Here is a 22,879-nt window from a genome sequence, read left to right as displayed (position 1 = left end):
TGTGAGCTGGGCGTGGCTGAAGTGCAGGGAGTTCAGAACAGGAGGCAGAGGGGGAGGGAAGAGTGGTGGAGCTCAGGCCCGGAGCCACTTCAGAAGCTGAACGATGCAGGTGATTAAGGCAAGACATATCAGGACAGAATTTGATGTGGTGGCGGGGAGATGGCAATGTGATTGGGGACCAGCAGCATAAGGAATAAGGGAAGAAGCAGACACACACACACACCACACACACATACACACAGACACACACACACACATACACACAGACACACGTACACACACATACCACACACATATACACACAGACACACAGACACACAAAGACACACACACACACACACACCACACACAGACACACAGACACACCACACACACACATACACACAGACACACGTACACACACACATCACACACATAGACACACAGACACACAGACACACAAAGACACACACACACCACACACACATACACACAAAGACACACAGACACACACACATACACACCACACACATACACACACATACACCACACACACATATACACATACACACATACACACACATATACACAGAGACACACACAGACACACACATATACGCCAGAGAGAGAGGGAGAGAGAGAAGACACTGCTCCTGGCTATCTGTGGCTGCAGACATGTGATTGGTTGGCGAGGCAGAACTGGGTGGTCTACAGTCTTCTAAACTGGCCTAGAAAATGGAGTTAAGTGCCTAGGAAAATAATAAAATAAAAACTGCTATGGTCCCTCTCCAAGGCGCCATTAGATAGAAAAGGGGAATTGTTGGAGGTTGGTCTGATGTATTTTTATGTTAATTAATAAGATGCCATCCCACATGGGTAGAGCAACAGAGATAGGTGTGACTAAGGTTCCCAGGCTGGGAGAGATAGAAGAATCCTGGGAGGAAGAAGAAGAAGAAGAAGAAGAAGAAGAAGAAGAAGAAGAAGAAGAAGAAGAAGAAGAAGAAGAAGAAGAAGAAGGGACGACCTGAGGAGAGAGAGGAGAAGAAGGCCATCATGGGTTAGGTGGAAGAAAATCACGTGGCCGGCATGGATGGAAGATTCGGCCCAGATGAAGAACATTAGCAAGTATTTGGGATTATGGATGGGAGGTAGCTTGATAGAAAATATTAGAAACAGATGGCATGGGATTGAGGGAGGGATCCCGTACCTTCTCACCATGGGAAGTAGTTTAGGGGATATCTGCCCTGTCCCAGGTTAACTAAGACTATTTTAAAATATAACAAGTGTCTGTGTCTTAATTGATTGCTAGTGGGTTTTACTGAAATAATAATAATTATAGGCCTCATAATAGACAATTACTAGGCCTGTACTATTTTAAAACAACAGAGAGGGAGGAAGGGGGCGGGGGAGAGAGAGGAGAGAAGACAGGAGAAGAGAGAAGAAAGAAGAGAAAAGAGATCCCACAAAAGACAGCTGACATCACTGCAGCCAACTTCCTGGTTGAAAAACAGACTTATTGATTCTTTCGACCCCTGTCCCTCATTCATGTAACAAGGGCATGCTCGTCAGGGCTATTTGGTTGTAATCAGGAATACCTTAACTCTATGCAGCTCCATCAAAAACCCTGTGACATGACTCCCCTGCTTTTATTTCTGTTTCAGTGACAAATACCCTGAGAAAAAGTGGATAGGAAAGGGTTTATTAGACTTAGAATCCCAAGGCCCATCATTTTGGAGGAAGTCACACAAGGCACTTAAGAGGCGAGTCACATCACTGCAGAGTAAAAAGCAAAGAGAGTAAATGAACCTCTTCTTGCTCTCAGTTAACTTTTCCTCTTCCTTATTACTCAGGACCCCTTGCATAGGGAATAGTGCTGCCCCCAGTGGTCTTGGTCTTCCTGTATGAATGAACCGTTAAGACAATTCCCCACAGACATGCCCCTAGAGGCCAAACAGATCTTTGATAATTCCTCATAAAGACTCTTTTTGGATGCCTCTAGGTTGTGCCAAGTTGACATTTCAAAATAACCTGTATAGTTACCATATCCTACAATGAAAACTTCCACGTTTGAGTTGGCTTTAGAAAAGCTGGGTTTGGGTGGTTTAATGACATCACAGTATGCCTTCTCATTCCTCAGCCCTGTTTTCTAAAGCGTCCCTTACAATCTCCACTTTCATATGTGTCCAAGATGGCTTCTGTGACCTCTTCTCTTTCTTCTTCTAGCCAAACACTTGGAGCCTTTCCTTGCCCAGGCATCCCAGCAAGGGTGTCATGACTAACTGCAGGGGCTAATTTGGGACATTGCCTATCACTGAACTATTTATGGTGACCAAGAAGATTTGCTGTTCTTGTTGGCCTTGGGGAATAGTGATTGTGAATTTCCAAGGGAGATATTATGCTGGGCTGGTACAAGCAAGAGTGGCTTCCACATTCAAGGTGCCATGCCCCGTCACTAAGCGTCTTCTGGCTGCAGGCGGTATAAAAATCATGAGATTTTTTTTAGAACCTAGCACACATGGAAATGTCTTAGGTGGCTGGGGATGAGGACAGCCATCCTGTCGCGCCAGGCTTCTAGCTGGTGATGCTGGTGAGCAGATTGCTTAATTAAGAACATCAGAGCCTAAGTGCCGCCATCTGGCCTGGCTCTCCAACCTGTTGCGTGTCTTCGTTCACGTGGTCCTGCGACTGTCGTAAATCTCTTTTGTTTCTGCTTTTCTTCAAGGGCTTAGGAATACAGGAACATACGGATTTGCAGGAGTATCTCCTAATTGAAGGCATTAGAGACACGTGGCTCAGTATGCTTAATGAGCGAGGCAGCGAGATGTAAATTGGGAAAGATTAAGCATGACTTTAAATAGTCTGAGAAGGCCGAGGATCTTATTATCCCTGTAATGGAACAAATTCACACACATCCTAATAACTGCTTAACGCCCTCCTCCCTCAGTCTGCCCCTTTCACCTTCACTTTTATGGGAATTTCCTGTTGGCTAGCTAGTGAGTTAGGAGGAAAGGCATGGCGAGTACTTGCCAGCCAAAGTGTTCCCAAGCACTCCTTTACTTGACCAAGTTCATGGGGTCTCTTACCTAGCCACTTAAGGCATTTGCAATTCCATGTGTGCTGGCTTCCAAAACTCATGCCTGCAGTGCAGGCTGCAGGTCATAGCATGCGAGTCGTAAGAGGAGTCTTGGTGAGGGAGGGGGTATGGCAAAAGGGGGTATTTACATGTGAGTGCTCACACTTGGGGGAGCACAGAGGTCAGCTTCAGTGGTCTTTCCTCAGGATGCTGCCCACCAGTTACTGTCCTAAGACAGTTCATCAAGGCTGGCTGCTGGAGAGCTCTGAGACCCAATAACCTCAGCCTCCCCAGCACAGGGTTATAAACACGAAGCACCATTCCCAGCTTTTCACATGGGTTCTGTGGACTAGCACTTTCTTCTCTGAGCAGATTCCCAAGTCCCCCCTTGCCACCCCCCCGTGGCTTCTATGTAGGTGGGTTCACATTCTGAGGTGCACACTCTTTTTTTTCCCCTGACTCCACTCTTCCCTCACTCTTGGTCTCTGGACTAAAGGTTAAGCATGTTTAAGAGGTGTTTCCTCCTGAGCATCAATCGAGTTGTGTTTTAAAATTGTAAGAGGTCATAGGGTACTTCAGATGGGTGTTGTACCATCCCACCAGTGGGGGCTCGAGCAGCACCCTGTCATCAGATGCCTGCCTCAGCCGTAGGACATGCAAATATTTACCCTGATCCAGGCTAAGTGAGCACCACATATAGTATCACACCATTTGGGCTTTGCTGCTGTGTGAGTTATGAGGCACACGCTGAGCCTCCTGGATTTGGGGGGGGGATCACAGACTGCTACTATTTAAGAGAGCATCCTTGCAAGAAGATATTTATCTGGTCTCCCCTCCACCAGCTGCTTCTGGGGAGCAGCAGCAGAGGGTGGTGGATCACTCTTCCCCCAATGCCATTTCCCTACTGGTTTGCAACTTGGTAAGTGGCATGTTGGCAGACCACGCCTGAAAAGGGGCCAACTGCCACACCAGCTGATGTCTTTCCTATCCCAAGCCAGAACAGTTGTCAGCCGTCCAGGTTCCCGTGAGCCTCACATGTCAGCGGATCCGGGAGACCTCCCAGAGGGTCTATTTTTAACTTAAACTGGTTATAATTTCCAAAAGTATATATTAAATTCTACAGAGGGAAGGGGGAATTCCAAATGAGGAAGCATTGATTGTGAGCAACATGAAAGAAGTAATTAACGCTTGGGAAACGGAGGAGAATGTGAGTCCCACCCTCCATGTGGAGAGCACTGCGTTTTGTTTCTGTGGAAGGAAGTACTGAGCTGAGAATGGACAGTGAGGACAAATGGAGATAAATCCTGCTATGGCACATTGTGCAGCCAATTCTATGTGCCTAAGAAGGGGGTGAACCTGAGGGCAGACATGAACTGGGCACAGCTAGGCCCATAGTGTTAGGTGAGCACTCAGGTGGGACATGGCCAGTGGCCAGAGCAACAGGGAAGTGTGGACCAGAACCACAGCCCAGCCCATGGGTGGGGGAGCAGGAAAAGCCACAGCTTCTCCCCAAGGCTGGGGGATCTCGTGCTGGCAGCTCTTGTCACCCTCCCTGTGCTTTCTTGCTCAGGGCAAAATCTAGTTGAAGAAAGACATTTAATTAAGTGGATGGGAGGGAAAATTATATAGATCACAAATTCATGCAAACAGGTGTAGAAGGAGGCCTCAGATGGGATGGAACTAAAGCTTCAAATATTTTTTGGTTTGTTTGTTTGTTCTTTCGAGACACAGTTTCTCTGTATAGCCTTGTCTGTCCTGGAACTCATTCTGTAGACCAGGCTGTCTTTGAACTCAGAGATCCACTTGCTTCTGCCTTCCAAGTGCTGGGATTAGAGGTGTGCATGACCACCATCTGGCAGCTTCCAAGATTTTCAAGCAGTAAGAACTCAGAGCTAGGCTAGTACAGAGAGGTTTTTTTTTATAAACAAGCATAAGTAAATAGAAATCTAATTATTTCAAAAAGTTAAAATGTAAATTAAAAATATAAAGATAAATTACATATATACATTCCCCCATATGTATAGTCACATGCCAATTATTTTTAATAAACGATAGATAGATAGATAGATAGATAGATAGATAGATAGATAGATATAGTCACACACCAACAATTTCAATAAAGTTACAAAGCAAACAGTAAAGGTAAGTGTGGCCATGTACATTTGCCATCCCAGAACTCAGGATATTAAGGCAAGAGGATCTCAAGTCTGAGACAAATCTGTGCAGCATGACTAGACCCTGTCTTAAAGAAAAAACAAGAAGTGAGAGTGGGTAGGTCCAACATGCACTGGAGGAGTCAGGTGCCTGCAAGCAATTTAATAATAAAGGAAGATGAGTTAAAGCAGCAGTTCTCAACCAGTGATTAGTGACCCCTTTGGGTGCCACATATCAGATATCCTACATATCAGATATTTAAACTCTGATTCATTACAGTAGCAAAATTACAATTATGAAGTAGCAACAAAATAATTTTATGGTTGGGGGTCACCACAGCATGAGGAGCTATGTTAAAGGGTCGGGGCATTAGGGAGGTTGGGAACCACTGGGTTAAAGCAACTGTGCTAAGCCCTGTTCAAAGCTGGTTAATACCCTGTTACCTTCATAATTATCTTTTGAATGCACATGACTTTCTTCTCTACTCCAAATTAACATGTCACTTTGCTAAGTCTGCAACCTGCAGCAACTTGTCAGCAATGAGGGGACAGCTCATATATTACTAGAGTTAAGTAATCTTTGGACAGATATGTTAATGCCCGATATGTGGCATTGACAGGACACATCACCCATCTTTCTGTCATATTCTTACAATTTATATACTTTTCATAATAAAGTGATAAAATTATTATTATAAAATTAAGCAGGATCCAAAGTCCCATGAATACAAGCTTTCAAAATGAGACGGTACATATATGACAGTATTGTGTTGCTTCAGTTTCCATTCCTGTCTTAGGTTCTTAAGCGTTTGGGTGTCGTCTGGGGACCATGTATTAATCTTGGAAAGCTTGGCAGGAATAGGTTCTGAAAATCCCTGTTAGCATCCTGAGTTTCTGCTCAGACTCCTGGAAGAGAAGCAGGAGGTCTGAGTCCTGTGGTCCAGAGTTGGTCTCATAAGTAGAGGCTGGATCCCTATAGAGGGGACTCAGAACAAGCATAAACCAGAGGCATGTATACAGTCCCTGGATTCTGAGAACTGACTCCCCAGTATCAAGGGATCTGGGTGGTGTCCAGGAGGTCTATCCAGAAAGGACAGGTGACTGCTGCATGTGGATGCACCCATTTTCCCACACTGGTCATCACAGTAGTGCAAAGCTGTCCAAAGCATCATCAGGAGATTCAAATAATGGAATGACCCTCCAGAGGAGAAGTCAGCACCTTGGCCAGTTCTCAGAAGACTGAATAGCTATTCATTGGTGTTGCTGGAGGGTTCAGCACCACTGATGGTTAATGGAAGGTCAGAAACTAGCCCGCTTTGAGTAAAGCATGACTGACTGACTTATAACCGTTAGCTACAGCAGGTTGTGAATACCCAGGTACATCTCATGAGTGGGTTACTGCTTGACAAATGAGCCATTTGTCTCAAGGAGAAGACTGTTGACTCAGATAAATTGGTTTCCTTGAATTTACTGAAGCTGATAGCAGACATATTGCTTCCTGAGAGTCTAATGCTCTTGAGTAGAGTTCTCTAAGATAACGTGGTGAAGTCAACTACTACAGGTGGTCTCAGTCCTTGAGGTTAATTACTGGGTTGTGCTGATATCTAGGATCTCGAGTTCATAGAAGTTTCAATTTTTTCAGTTTTTACTTCCTAAATGCCTGTCTTTGTAATACAGCCCCACAGAATGGTAACTGGATACAGTGGAAGAAGAGTTATGATGGCAAACAAGTCTGAGGGCTGCTGGGGATTAAGTTTTTGATTGATTATCTAACTGTAGGGTTCTTTCAGACCTCTGCAATGTGAGGCTGCATAGTGGATGTTCTACAAGGCATATAAAGGATCTTCTGCTTATTCCAAAACAACACTTTCTTCTTCCCAATGAAATTTCAGAGCTTGCCTTTCAGCCATCCTTACACACACACACATGCATGCACGAGAGAGAGAGAGAGAGAGAGAGAGAGAGAGAGAGAGAGAGATGAAAAGAGAGGAGAAAAAAGTCAAGAGAGAGAGGGACCTATAGAGAGAAACACAGAGAGAGACAGAGACAGAGAAATAGACAGGAAAGATGGGGAAGAGAGACAGAGAGGAGAAAGAGCCTGAGACAAGTGGATATACAAAGAGAGAGATGAATAGGGAGGAAAAAAAAGTCAAGACAGAGAGAGAAACAGAAAGACAAACACAGACAGAGTGACAGAGAGAGAGAGAGAGAGAGAGAGAGAGAGAGAGAGAGAGAGAGAGACGAGAGAGATATGAGAGAGACCATCCATTCATCCATCTATCCACTCCCTCCCTCCCTCTCCTACTCCCTCTTCATCTCTCTCTTCCTCTTACTGTATCCTAGGCATGAACAATAAAACTATCTTTCTCCTTTCACCCTGGTGTCTCATTGTCTCCATCAAGGCTCCAACCTAAAGACCCTGCTTCATCTAAAACACAGGGAAAGGCCACCCTGCTCCCCTTCCTCAGCAGCATTCCTCCAATCTATCACCCAGACTCCAAAGCATCCTATGTGAGGTACCCTCCCCTCTCTAAAATCCCACCTTAGCTCTTCCTAGGGCCAACTGAGAAATGTTTGTGTTTAGCAAGCCCTCTTCTCACAGCAAACCCTGGCTTGGTAGACCTTGGTAACATTAAAATCTTGACTTTAAAATTTGAGCCTTTCACATTCTTTCCATTCCTGATTCAATATCCTAAGCCTCCCCAGGCAACAGACATTTCTGGTACAAGACAGGTGAGAGCACTCAAATAGGAAAGCAGAAAGGAAAGGCACACAAGCATTTGGATACCATTTCCTCTGCCACTTGGGGATTAACCAGGTTTCTTGGGTGGAAGGGAGCTCCTTGTAAACTCATAGGGGTTAAGAAAAGCAGGTGTGTACCCCAGAGCCTACAAGTAGGTTGGAGAATCTGACCTCTGCCTGTGGTAGAAGTTTCTCAACATCTGTGTGGTTTTGGGTAGAACCGAAGGCATAGATGCTGGCCAGTGGGAGAAGCTGGAGATACTCAGGAGCATGGAGGAAATCAGAAACTCTCTTACATGTATTGATGAATGGAAAACAGAGTTCTAGATATGTTTATCTTTAGTTATTCTTACAGCACTTTTGTCCCTTGAATATGTGACAACAAGAAACCAAGGCTGGTTTCTTGAGCATTTCAGAAGGTAGAAATTGGGCTCAGAGGTGTCAGGCAAGGAGCTCCTGAGCCAGGTGCTGTTCTAATAGTGTAAATTGATATCCATCAGGATCCTGCTTGGACAACATGCTGTACGCACTGCCATGAAAGGCATCCTATAATAATAAATCAATAACTTTCCCATCATATGTTGATATGGTGGCACGCTTCATAAGTGGATCAACCCAATATAGATTGGAAGGAAAATTCTACTTGTATGATAGAAAGCAGAGAGCGTCCTTTGGAAGACTTGCATGGTACTTCTATTTGAGTTAGATAGATCATGCTCAGGACCTCAATAAAGCAGAATGAATTGTGTCTACACCCAGGACTGGGGAGAGGCAATGAGATTAAGTCAGTGAGAGCATTTCAAGCCTTGCCTGCTGGTGTCCAGTGTCTCCTAAGGATTGCTCTCTGTGTTTATATTGACCTTTCAAGTGGAATGTGGAGTTGGCCTTACATTTTCTAAGATCTGCTCCTAGGATTCTGCTGTTTTTCTTCATTCTGCTGTAGTGTGTTTGGAAACGCAATGTTGTCAAAGCTGATCTGAAACTTAATATAAGAATGTGTCTGTGGAGGTTCCTCATTGTGTTTAAGTGTGTCACATGTCCAAGAGCTGCAGAAAACCACCTAGAAGTGGAGAGTGATATGCTAACAATTTACTAGAGACTGCTCTGGGGACATCAGATGCTGTAGAGAAGGTGTCTTAGGGCTTCAATTCTTGCCTTAAAGCAGCTTGTGGAGGAAAAGGTATATTTCAACTTATAATTATTTAACATAGTCCACTCCTGAGAGAATTAGGCAGGAACTCAGACACAGCAGGCATGTGGAGGCAGGAACTTATGTGTAGGTGGTGGAAGAGTGCTGCCTGTTGGCTTGCTCAGCCTGCTTTGTTAACTACCCAAGACATCATCCCCAGGAATGCCACTAACCCCAGTGAAGCCCATCTACGGCAGTCCTTAACCAAGGAAATGCACTACAGTTGTTCCTAAAGGCCAATCTTCTGGAGGTATTTTCTCAATTGAGAGTCCCTTTTCCCAAATGACTCTAGCTTGTGCCAAGTCAGCATAAACCTAGCCAGCACTGAGGGTTAGGAATTAAGGCTTGAGAGGAGGGCTCAGGGTCTCAGAGCCTCACCAAGGTTCAGCCAACTTCCTGAGATCTCGGAAGGCAGGCTGAGCCTCTAGGGTAGTTCTTAGTTGGGACAAGGGGGCCAAGACTTCATAATATGATGCTGACCTTTCATGGCTGTGCTCTGTGGGAAAGGAGTGTGTGTGGAGGAGGAATCTCTTGCCCAAGTCTATATAGGATGGAGAGACATGAAGATGATTTTTCAGTGCTGGGGAGGCATAGAGCAGGTGGTTTACAGAGTCTCCACAGGCAGGTAGGAAGCAAGATACTTCGCACACACTGAACTAGCTTCCGTAGTGGCTGTTGCCTTAGAGACATCCATGTCCCCGATGCTGCTACATGTGGTGGTGGGGCTGAGGGCTGCCTAACTCACCACCCTGCATATGGTAGCAGAAGATCATCTGATTTGTGACCCCGGAGCCTCTATCTCTTCTAAACACTGAATATTGGACCCTTTAGCCCTTCTGATCTTGGGATCAACTAGACCATGACTACATTTTATTTTATTTATTTTTTAAAATTTTGTTCATTTTATGTTATGTGTATGAATGTTTTGCCTGTGTCTATGTATGTGGTGGGTGAAGGGTATGTGTGTGTATCACATGTGTGTAGTGCCCTAGTGCCCATGGAAGCCAAAAGAGGGCATGAAATCTTCTGAAAGTGGAGGAATGGAAATCACCATGTGGTACTAGGACATAACCTGGGTCCTCTGATAGGTCACCTCTTCGGTCCCTTTCCCTTTTTTTTTTTTTTTTTTTTTTTTTTTGTATTTTATTAAGTTCTATGACACTGCCCATATGAACGCCAACCAATAATGTTTCCTATCTCACTGCCCTCTTGACTTAGTCACTTTCCTCCCCTCCAAATGATTTCCCTTCACTTTTATTGTCTGTTTAGCTTGCATATGTGTGCACATGTTTGTATTAATATCCAGATCCTATATATATAACATAGACATGCAAGACCTCATATTTACCCCACCCTCTTATTTCCCCTTCTCTAAGTGCCTCTTCACATGACATGGTCTCCATTACTCTTGTTCAATGCAGGTAATTCTATTTATGTAATGGTCTGCTTTATGTTAAATACAGATTCGACATGACAGAGTGTAGTTGTCTTTCCTAGTCTGGCTTATTTTAATGGACATAAAAGTCTAATCCTATCCATTTTTCTGCAAATGACATCATGTCATTCTATTTCATAGCTGAATTAAACTCCATGTATATGTTTATGCATACACACATAGGTATATACGAATGCATGTATTTATCAATTTTTATCTGCTAATTGGTTGGTTGATGGGCATCTGGGATGCTTCCACACTTTGGTTGCTGTGAGCAGTGTTGCACTCACCATATTGTGCAAACATCACTGTGCTATGCTGGCTTAAAGTCCGCTGCCCACCACCCCTTCTGTACAGTATTTATGGTGAGGGTTTGCTCTTATTCTGTAGCCCAACTAATGCCTATCTTTCAAGAAAGTCCACCTCTCAAGTGTCATCTCTTTGGCTGTCTTACGTGAGGATGTGTGTGAGTCGGAGTATCTCTGTGCGTGTGTTGTCCACATTAATTTTCTCTCAGAGGAGCCTCCGTCTCCATTTAGCATCTTGAGTGAAAAAATCTTGGAAGCGTTTTGAGGCAGATATGGTTTAGTAAGCCAACACAGAAATATTTTCTAAGCAAAAGGTCACCATTCCAATATTGTTTGTCTTTTAAGGGAGATCGGAGTGTTCTAAGAGAAAATAGACCCATGCAAAGTTGTGCTCACCGTGTTCCTCCACAGTGCTGCTGACAGGGAAGGCAGATTCCATCTCTGGAAGTTGAACTTGGGAACGTTGCTGATGGAATGCATCCTATTTCAGGTGTGACAGGCTATTTTGAAAGTCGAAAACAAAGGTGTTACATGCTTTGGGAAATATGTACAAAGCACGTCCTCTGCTCCCCTGGCTCCTGGTGTTCTCCATTCAGTGGGAATGAACTCATCAAGAAGAATAAGTGCTGCCATAGAAAGAGGCTCTTTGCAGAAGAGAAAAGAAATTTGACTTAGTACCTCAGGGCGGCTACAAACGCCGCTTCTCTGTGGAGATGTGCTCCCTGTTGCTTGGCCACCTTTCATGGGGAGCTCTGTAGATACAGGCTACCTGCTGATCTTTCAAAATGACAGTGACTCTATACATTCTTTATACACTAGTCTGTTACTCAGAGCATGTCATTGAAAATCAAGGAACAAATCATGGTTACACGAATTCAGGTGTGTCCATATGGTAAAGTGTTTACGGCATGCACGTTTCTGAAAAGACACAAAATACCATGATGAAATGTTAACTTTACTAAACTTAAATGTTATATTTATTTTTAAAAACTTCTGCTGGAAAACATATCCCTGTCAAATTCTCAAGATCAAAACATCGGGCTTCTTAAAAGTTACTTAGTTATGTGTCTTGTACATTTTTACTTACTTATTGTGTTTGTGTATGTGTGTGTGCTCAAATGTCTATATGCTGTGCAGGCAGAATCCAGAGGCCAACTTGTGACAGCTGGTTCTCTTCTAGCATGTGGATCCAGGAGCAAGAACTCATGTCCACCAGTTTTGACATGAAGCACCTCTACCAGCGCAGCCATGTTGCCATCCTCTTATTTGATTTTCAATAACCTAATGAGTATGTGAAAGTTCACTAATTATTTTCTTAATGAAAATAATTGTTTTTTTTTTAATGCTAAAAGAAAGCCACAGAGCACCTCCAATAGGCAACCCCTATCCCAGAGATCTGCTCGTGGTCCCCACGTCACTAACGTTTTCCCATGCTGGTATCTCTCTTGGGTGGAGCCCTGTCTGAGATGCTATGTGTCCTGCCTAGTATGCTGGGTACATGCAAGCACTACACCCTAAGTAGGAGTGATGTAGGTTAAGTTACATCACTCGCCTGCATCTTGGTCATTCCATAATATGGGCAATCTGCTTTCCACTTGCTTCGTAAATATTCAATGAAGTAACTTGCTCAAGGAACCAACCTAAGGAGGAGAGTAAACACTAAGCACTCAGCGATGTCTACTAGGGTTGCCATAAGCACTGGGGTTATTGTTATCAACTATGGCTTGCTGGGTTTTGGAGTCAAGGAATGGTAGTCAGGGAAGAATTATCAATGGGTCTTTTAGCCTCTTTGCCTCATAGCCCTTTACCAGACTCGGGAGTAGCTGAGGCACCTGAGAACTAAGGATTGATTAGCTATAGAAAGAAAGCCCCAAGCTGTGGATCCCCCTTCTTCCTTCCTGGTTTCATTCCTCAGAAGCATCTTCTTCAAGATATGCCCCACTTGTGTCAGAAGCACAAGTGTATTGTGTTCCATATTAAAACCACTCAAGAAAAACTAAATGGCGGGGCTGGTGATAGAGCTCAGTTCATGAGGAGCTTGCCATGCAACAGTGAGACCTGAGTTTAATCCCAGAACCCTGTAAGGATAAAATAGAGCATGGTGGTGGTAAACCCATGGTTGAGCAACTGGGGGCAGAGGAATCTCTGAAGATCACTGAGCAGCCACCCTGGCCTGCTGGGTGACCAGCAGGCTACTGAGAGATCCTGTCTTAAATAACGAGGTTGAGAGTTCCTCAGGAGGATCGCAAGTTGTTCTGTGGCACACATGCATGGACGTACACATGCTTGTGCACACATGCTCACACACACACACACACACACACACACACACACACACAAAAACACACGCACACAAACGGCAGTGGCTTACTAATGTGACTACAGAGTGTGCTGTTTGGGCATCAGTGTTCAATTTACTCAACTTGATTTTTAGGAGACATGTGTTTTGTCACAGAACAACGGATGGCTATGAACACTGGCTGTGGAAAGTCACCTCGCATGAATGATTTTCTAGATAGACATTAGGGATGGGTGTTTGGCATTTTTCCTCACAAGAGTCACATCATACACATCAAAAAGACACAGATGACTGAAAAGCAGTTTGTCAAAATATTAATAGAAGTTATTTCTAGGTGACTGAATGAAGGCAATGTTTTCTTTGTTCTCTGACTTTTGTCTTTTTTTTTTTTAAATAGAAGCAGTGTTATTTTAATTTTATAGGAAATGATGTTACATTTCTCAGACCCCATGCCAGGCAATAAGCTGTGGAACAACATATTGAGTTCAGCAAGCCTGCTTTACTTCGTCTGAACATACAGCGCACACACACACACACACACACACACACACACACACACACACACACACGTACACAGAGGAGATCCCTTTATATATATATAAAATTCACATCTGAGCCTTTCTAAAATAGCAGGAATTTTTACAGCATGTGAATTGTGATTCAATTTACACTTCTTGCTTCGAGCCTCTGGGTGGTGTGAAATATAGTACACATGCCTCACAGAGACATTATCATCATAATAAGTGCCAATCTTCCCCATGGATCTGACTGGAGGGCAGGCGAGGTTCCCACTGCTGTACCACACCAGAAACCCTCTCATCTGCATAGAGACCACCTATCCAGAGTCACTGTCACCACACAGGTCCGTTGCAGGTGATCCAGCATAGTCACTGAAGGCTCTACTCTGCCTGGCCACTAGCCGGTCAGATCCGTGCAGACAGGGGAAGACGAAGTTGGCCTTAGCAGGGTTGTGACCCGTTATAAACTTAGATCATCTCTGCTAGGTTGGGGGCGGGGCAGAAGTTGTGTTCTCCTTCCTTACACAGGCTGGGAAAATAAGTTCACGGCTTTTAGGGGGTATTTTTGTTTGCTTTATTTTCTACCCTCCTTAAGTATCTTCCTATGTGAAAACCAAACCAAAACTCTGTTTTTTTAATTAAAACAAAACAAAACCGTAACTATTTGTATTTGAAGTAGGGTTTTGTTTTTCCCTGAATTGGGGGCTTGAACCTGGTGCCTCTAACATCCTGGGTGTGCATTCTGCCACTGAGCTAAACTCGCAGCCCTTCCAGAAAAGCATTTACCAAGTCCTATTGTTTCCTGTTTGCTTTCTCTAAGACAAGTACCGCTGGGCCTTCTTGGGATATTAACAGGGAAAGGAATATTTTCACTTATTCTAGAAGGAGTTGTTTGGATATAGGAAGTGTGTGTAAACCTTCTTTAATGCATCAATTCAGTTAGCCCTAGAATTCGCCTATAGCTAGAGTATGAAAGAACACGGAGATCTGCCCTGTGAGATCTCAATTAGCTAGGTTTTCCAATAATTTTCTATGGGTCAAACAGGTAGAGTTTTTATAGAATCCCATCACCTGAGGCTGTGAATGGGCATTCACAGCATTAAATTCAGAAAGCGTAAGAGGAGGAGTAGAAAATGAGGAGACTTGAAGTACACAGCACTTTCATTGCAGAAAACATGAAAGCTGAGAAGGTCCTCTTGTGTTGCCTGGCCTGTGCATGTAAGGGACTTCCTGTGTTAAGTCATCATCACCACCACCATCTTCATCATCGCCACCACCATCTTCATCATCACCAATGTTGACATCATTATACCATCATCATCACCATCATTATCTTTACCATCATCATGAAAAACATTCTTCATGATGTTGTTCATTGTTGTCATTGTTGTCATCATCATAATCCTGTCAGTGCAGGGGGTTAGGACAAAGTGCATGCAATGTTGCTAAACTTAAGCACCCATCAGAATCTCTTGGGGAGTCACGTGAGTTGCAGATTTCCAGGCCTTTTTCCAGGGTTCTGATCAAGGGTCTGGGTGAGAGAGGGGTCTCTGCATTGTTTGTTCAGATGTCCTAGCCAATTCTGATCTGGGCTTGTGAGGTGGACACTAAAATAACAAGCCTATGAATCTCATCCTAGACTTCTATGCACCTTCTTGTCACCCCTTAACTATGTGATAATGTTCTTTGGTCCTGTGTAAGAGATGTTCATAAATGCATACTTTTTACATAGAATTTCCATGATGACTAAATGAGAGGGCCAGGATTGGGGTATATCTAAGTTGATAATCTAAGTTGATATCTAAGCTGTGCAAACATGAGGACCTGAGTTCAAACTTCGGAACCCACATAAAATCCAGGCATGGTAGTATACATCTGTAATCTCAGAATTCCCACAGGGAGATGGGAGTATAAACAGAAGATTCCCTAGAAGCTTGTGGGTTAGCTAGCCTGGTGCACTGTGGTGAAAAACAACAAAAAGTCCTTCCCTCAAACAAAGCGGAAGATGAGAGATAACACAGGTGCACTGTAGCCACCATATGTCCATATTCATAAGAATGTGCTTAACACATATTTAGAAGAAGAGAGAGGGGAAAAAAACAAATAAAAATAAAAAGAAGAAGAAGAGAGGGAGTAGTGATAGAAATAGATAGATGATAGATAGATAGATAGAAGATAGATAGATAGATAGATAGATAGATAGATAAAAGGTTGTTAGACGACAGATAGGTAGTACATAGACAGATAGATTAAATAGATAGATGATAGATAGATAGATAGATAGATAGATAGATAGATGAAAGATAGATAGGTGATAGATTGATAGATAGAAACACAACAAATAGACAGGTAGGTAGCTAGACAGCATATGAAGCATGGTGCAAGTTCTTATACTGATTGTGATTTCCCTCAAAAGAAACAAACAAACAAACAAACAAAAAGAGGGAATGTCCCACACTGATCATTTTGATCATCACATATCCCCAGTCCTCACTCTGTGCCTGGAATAGTGTTGGTATTTAAGGAACACAACAAGAGGCTCCCCAGAGTCTGACTACGTGGGTCATGCCTAGTTTGCTGTGTCATCCTGGGCAAGGCAACTTTCCTCTCCTCAGTGGCAAATGGTCATCCTTATGATATATACCCGGAAGGGGCTGGAGTGTATAGTAGCTAGTTTTGTGTTGCTGTGATAAAACGCCATGAACAAAGGTGACTTAAGGAAGAGATAGCGTAGCTTGGCTTTTGGCTCTGGATCCAGAGGGAGAAGAGCCCATCATGGTGGGAGGAATGACAACAAGCAGCAGGTAGGGCAACATCTCAACCACAAACAGGAAACAGAGAGTGACCTAGAGGTGATGCAAGGCTTTTCAAAATAGATCTCCGCTGACATGCCTCCTAGACAAGGCTGCATCACCTGGCCCTCCCTAAGAAGTACCAATAACTGGGGAGCAAGTGTCCAAATAGCAGAGACTCTAGTGGGACATTCCTCATTAAACCAACTATAATTTATTATATTTAGTAAACTAAACTAAAACTCTAGACCAGCCCATCCCGTGTGAATATTTGCTGACTAAAGGAACACAGAAACTATGGGGTGAGAACCAGCTTGTACCAACCTCAAATCCCCTTCCCCCTCTTCCTTTCTATGGCAATGTAGGTGTATCCCTGTAGCCTGCAGGCATAAGGCTAAGGCCATTTTTAAGAGGCCAGGATCCCTGGGGAAAGGAAGCCTATGCATATAAGATGGCTTAGGAAAACTTTTTTCTAGCCCTTTCCTCTCTGGTAATGTCTATCTTTGTGGCTGAGGTGTTTCTTGTATGCAGCAGAAGGGTGGGTCTTGTTTATGCATCCATTCTGATAGTCCATGTCTTCTTATTGGAGAGTTGATTCCATTGATGTTGAGAGATGCTAATGATCCGTGACTATTAGAACCTTTTATTTTGATGTTGGTTGTGGAAGTGTGTTTGTGTACTTGTCTACTTTTAGTTTTGCTATTGTAAAGTTATTTATATCCTGTGTGGTTTTTGTTTTGTTTTGTTTTTATTGGTTTTTTTTTTTTTGAGACAGGGTTTCTCTGTGTAGCCTTGGATGTCCTGGACTCGCTTTGTAGACTAGGCTGGTCTTGAACTCACAGCAGTCCACCTGGCTCTACCTCCCGAGTGCTGGAATTAAAGGCATGTGCCACCATACCCAACATGTATCCTGTGTGTGTGTTGGGGGGGGTTGTTTGTTTTTTGTAGTTTACCTCTTTGGGTGGGAGTTTTCCTTCTAATATCTTCTGTAGTGCTGAATTTGTGCATAGATATTGTTTAAATTTGGTTCTGTCATGGAATATCTTGTTTTCTCCGCTATGGTGTTTGAAATTGTTGGAATTAATTTAGAAGAATGGCCTAGTAAATGTTTATTATTAGGCTATAATTACAACGGGTATTTTCTAACCTGCTATCAATCAATAAAAACACAGACACCTGTTATGTTTTAAATAGCCTTGGTTCACCTGGGGCTGGTCAGATATTAATCCCATAAACTACCTCCCATATCTCTCTGCCCCAATCCTATGCCATCTACTTCTAATCATTTCTATTGAGCTACCTCCCATCCATAATTCCAAATACTTGCTAATGTTCTTCATCTGGGCCAAATCCTCCATCCACACTGGCCACGTGCTTCTTCTCCACCTCACCCATGGCAGCAGCTTCCTTCCCTCTCCTCTTCCTTTCTTATCTCCTTCCCCAAATCCTTTTTCAGTCTCTGACTGCTTCCCTTCCCAAGAACATCTCTGTCTAACAAACCTGTGAACCTTGGGCATGCCTATCCCATTTGCTATGCCTGGGTGTGTCAGCTTTTTATTGGTCAAATAGAAATAAGTTTTTAGGCAAGGTTACAAACATTTTGTGACATGTGAATCTGCTCATTGGAGCAGCAACCATACCAACCCCCAACAGAAAATTTTGCTGAGTATGGTAGTCTGTGGTCTCTTGGGGTTTGTAAGACATCTGCCCAGGCCCTTCTGACTTTTATGGTCTCTGCTTACAAGTCTGGTATGATTCTGATAGGTTTGCCATTATGTGTTACTTGGCCTTTTTACCTTGCAGAGTTTTTGTTTCGTTTTGGTTTGGTTTGGTTTTGTTCTGTACAGTTAGTGCTTTGATTATTATGTGGTAGAAGATTTTTTTTTCTGGTCTAATCTATTTAGTGTTCTGTATGCCTCTTGCATGCTTATAAACATCTGTCTCTTAAGACTGGAGAAATTTTCTTCTATGATTTTGTTGAAAATATTTTTTGGTCCTTGGAGCCAGGGATCTTCTCTTTTTTCTACTCCTATTATTCTTAGGTTTCATATTTTCATGATGTCCTTGATTTCTTGGATGTTTATTGCCAGACATTTTATTTTTAAGATTTAACATTTTCTTTGATGGTTGCATAAATTTCTCCCATTGTGTGATCTACACCTGCAATTCTTTCCTCCATCTCTTGTATTCTGTTAGAGATGTTTATTTCTTGTTTCTCTTCCTTCAGCTCTCCCTCTCCAGGATTTCATCAGTTTGTGCTTTCTCTATTGTTTATATTTCTATCTTCAGATATTGAGTTCTTTTATTGATTTCCTTCTGTCCCTCAACTGAAAAATTGATAAAGAAATTGTTATACATTCACCCAGTGTAATACTACTCAGCTGTTAAAAACAAGGAAATCTTGAAATTTGCAGGCAAATGGGTCGAATTAGAAAAAAAATCATCCTGAGTGAGCTGACCCAGACCCAGAAAGACATACATGGTATATACTCACTTATAAGTGGATATTAGCCTTATAATATAGGATAGCTATACTACAACCACAGACCTAAAGAAGCTAAATAACAAGGAGTACCCTAAGGAGGATGCTTAATTCTCATTCAGAAAGGCAAATAGAACAGACACTGGTAAGTTGAAGACAGGGAAAAGGATGGGAGCCTACCATAGAGGTCCTCTGAAAGACTTCATCCAGCAAGGAGATCGAAGCAGATGCTGAGACTCACAGGCAAACTTTGGGGCAGAGCACAAGGAGTCTTATAGAAGAGCTGGAGGATAGAAGGACCTGCAGGGGACAGTAGCTCTACAAGGAGACCAACATAGCCAATAAATATGGGCCAAGGGGAGCCTGAGTAGACTGATGCACCAACCAAGGACCATGCATGGAGAGGACCTAGACCCCCTGCTCAAATGTAGTCCATCGGAAGCACAGTCCCTATGTGGATCCCATAATATGGGGAGTAGGGGCTGCCTCTGACATAGACTCTGTTGTCCACTCATTGATCACTTCCCCCTGGCAGGACAGCCTTGCTAGGACATAGAGGAAAAGGATGCAGGCAGTCCTGATGAGACTTGATAGGCTGGGGTCAGATGATAGGAGAAGAGGGCTCCTCCTTTCTGAGGGATGGGGGAGGGGGAAGGGGGAAGGGGGAAGAGGGAGGAAGAGTGGGATGGGGAGGAGATCAGGGAGGGGGCTACAATCTGGATGTAAAGTGAATAAATTAAAAATAAATAAATTTAATTTAAAAAAAAGATAGCTTTGGCAAACGGCAGAGGCTGTTGTGTGAAAGGGAGGCTCCCTGGAGTGGGTGTATCAGGAGTGAATTTGAGATTGAGTTCTTCTGTCTAGGACAAACCATGCAAGGAGTTAACAGTAGAAGCCTCATGACTATCATTTCCAAGCAACTGGGGACAAGGGACAGGGGAGGGAAGGAGAAGAAGTTGGGGCCAATCATCCGCTCATGTTCCCTGCTGTAGGTGTTTGATGCACCTAAAGTTACCACTGATAGAACAACTGTTGGGAAATGTCATTGCTGAAACAAATGCGTTAAAATTTAAATTTAAACTCTGCCCCTGTTTGTGTTATACAGTGACACTGGAGACATCTCCAACCTCAAGGACTTATCTATCCCTAGCCACTAGGCTTAGGCGTGCTCTTTCTCTCTCTCTCCCTCTCTCTCTCCCTCTCTCTCTCCCTCTCTCTCTCCCTCTCTCTCTCCCTCTCTCTCTCTCTCTCTCTCTCTCATTTCTTTTCTTTTTCACAAATGCTCCAGCCGTGTGCAATTTTTGGCTGCAAATCCTTTGAAATCTGCCGTGGCCATGTTTTTTTTTCCTCAAGTCATCATTTACAAGGTAAAGACAACACAGTGAAAAAAGGGGAAAATTCCAAGTCCCTATTTCCTAGCCAGCTAAGGCTTTAGTCTAAAGCGCTTTTCTTGTGTGAGGAAATCCCATTCACACATTCCCTCTAGTTGCTGGACTCTTTGCATATGCCTGAGTGGTGTTCAGGAGGCTGCCTCAGGCCTTGGCTGAGGGCTAGGATTTATCCACTGGGCCTACTTGCTACAATAGAAGACAGGTCTAGGTCTTGGAGCTATGCATGGCTGTAGAAGGGGATATTTAATTCTTACCCCTCCCTCCCCATAGCTTAGGTTGCTTTTGCAAGAGATAAATAGAAAGGCCATGATATTTTGAGCATTGTATTTGTTTTGCATTTTAATTAATTTTAATATAAAAACACATTATTGTAGTCTGATTACAAAGGCAAGTATTAGAAATTGTAGAAAATTTGCTATTACTGAAAAAGCACAAAGAAAGACAAGAATCAGTTAATAAAAAGGCAGTTTGGTGTTCCTTCCCTTTAATGTATATCTCTATCTCTTATCCCTTTGTACTGCTTCCCCTGCCCTCCCTCTCCCCTTCCCTCCCCCTTTCTACCATCTCTCCTTCCCTCTCTCCCTCCCTCCCTGCTTCCTTCCTTTTCCTCTTCCCCCTTTCCCTCCTGTATTCTTTCCTCCCACTCTTTTTCCTCTTTAATACCTTTTCCTCATTTGCTGCCGCCTTCCTCCCTTCCCTCTCCATCTATTCTTTCTACTCATCCATCTGTCATGCCAAGAAAAACACTAGGACCTTAAGACTGCAGTGGCTGAAACTCCTCCTCCTTCAGCAAACTGTTTTTTTCACACACTTACATCTCTGGACCATTTGCTTCCTCCTTAACCCTGGTCAGGTTTTCGTGGCTTTTCTCTTGGCATTTATAAGAAAAGAGTTAATAGTCATGCCTACCTCATATGATTCTGTCAAGACTTAATAACACAATCCATATAAGCTGTTTGGCAAAATTCCTCAACTAGAAGCCCAAGCTATCCTTACCACTGTGTTCTTACCTACTTAATAGAGTTGTCAAGACCTGATGAAAAAAAAATAAAAATACTTAATACAGTATATAGAAATTATAATTATAAATGTGGTCATAAATACATACATAGATTTTACGTTATTGGAATCCCTTCCTTAAATGCATTTGTAAATGACATTTTAATGGCTGAAAAATATTTTATGTGGCAAATAGAATATTCTATGGGCAAATATTCATAACACAACTATTACAGCTATTCATCTAGAATGTGTCAGCTTTCCATTGTTATAAATAACATTGTGATAGACATTTCTTAGACTAAATTCCCAGAAAGCTATTAGCTAGTTAGAGGGTGTACATACTCTATAGCTTTATAACATCACCATGATGCCCAGCAAAGCTGGTCTTTCTGTGAATGTCCTGCACACTTGCGAGGCTTGAGATGGTCTCCACAAAAACTTGCTGCCCCAGTTTACAAAACGCAGGAGTCCCCTGCTATTAGCAGCAAAGCCACGCTTGGCTATATATTTTTGACACTATTCATTCTCATTTCTTAAGATTGTCAACTTACAATAAATATTTCCTGCCCTCCCCCACAAGCCCCGATGACTGGGACATTTGTCCTTTCCTTAGTGGCCCTACCAGTGCTTAAACATTTGACTTTCTAATGAGACATTTGTTGGAATTTGCTCATTTTCAATTTCTGAACTCAGCCACTGGCTGTGTGGAGGTCAAGGATCTTCATCTGTGTTCTCTGGATTTGCCTGAATTTTGCTGACCACCCCCCTCCCCATCACCTGGTCTCACAAGCAGCCAAGCACTGACGATCTCCTGCCATTCCCTAAATGCCCCTGATGTCCATCGCCTCCCACCTCGTAAAGAACCTCATTGTGTCGCTGTAATATGTCCCTTGTCCTAGATTTCAAGTTCATTCTGTTCAATGAAGAAAAATAGTATGGAATAATAGCAGGTAAGGGCTCCTTTATGGCACCGTTTAAGTCCCTCTTCTTGTGCGCACTTCCCGTCTTTGTACTTCTTTTAAACCCATGCTTGTTAGATTCATATCTATATAAACCACCTCTGTGCTGCTTCTCGCCCCAGAAGCCTCCCTTTTAAATACGGTAAAGAAGCTGCCCAAAGAATCACCTTTAATGCTAGAAGAAAACCACTTTAGACTGTGTCCGAAGATGCATCTTCACTAATGGTGTCCTGAAGAGGCTGGGGAACTTCTTAGCCCAGGCTGTAATGAGTCCACAAAGACAGGCAGCCACCTGGCATAGTTCATAGCCTGTAGTCCATTGACAGTTGGTGATGCAAAAAATAAAAAATAAAAATAAAAAACAAAACATAACAAAAAACAGAATTCCGGAGAAGAATGGAGAAGGCGTGGTGGTGAGACAAGAAGATAGATGCATAAAGCATTGTCAACATACAGATCTTCTGGGGTCTTATTGTTGTTGTTTACTCATTCACTTTTTTTTTTTGAGACTAGGTCTTATGTATCAGAGAACTCTTGATCCTCTTCTGTCTCCTCAG

General features: G+C 43.1%; 1 protein-coding gene and 1 long non-coding RNA gene across 2 annotated transcripts in view; one reads left to right on the top strand and one right to left on the bottom strand.

The window, feature by feature from the left end:
• The window catches only part of CDH13 (cadherin 13), a 984,669-nt gene that overhangs the window by 228,566 nt on the left and 733,224 nt on the right, over positions 1–22,879 (top strand). The gene's annotated exons all lie outside the window — the stretch shown is intronic.
• Positions 11,938–22,592, bottom strand: LOC311582296. Its single transcript, XR_014774076.1, has 3 exons — positions 22,490–22,592; positions 21,372–21,394; positions 11,938–12,160 (listed from the first exon to the last, which is right to left on the bottom strand). It is a non-coding gene; the product is annotated as an uncharacterized lncRNA (long non-coding RNA).

This window comes from Acomys minous (assembly GCF_964271855.1).
Source record: "Acomys minous genome assembly, chromosome: 14".
In the NCBI taxonomy this organism is placed as follows: Eukaryota; Metazoa; Chordata; class Mammalia; order Rodentia; family Muridae; genus Acomys; species Acomys minous.
This window is presented reverse-complemented; position numbering and strand designations above follow the sequence as displayed.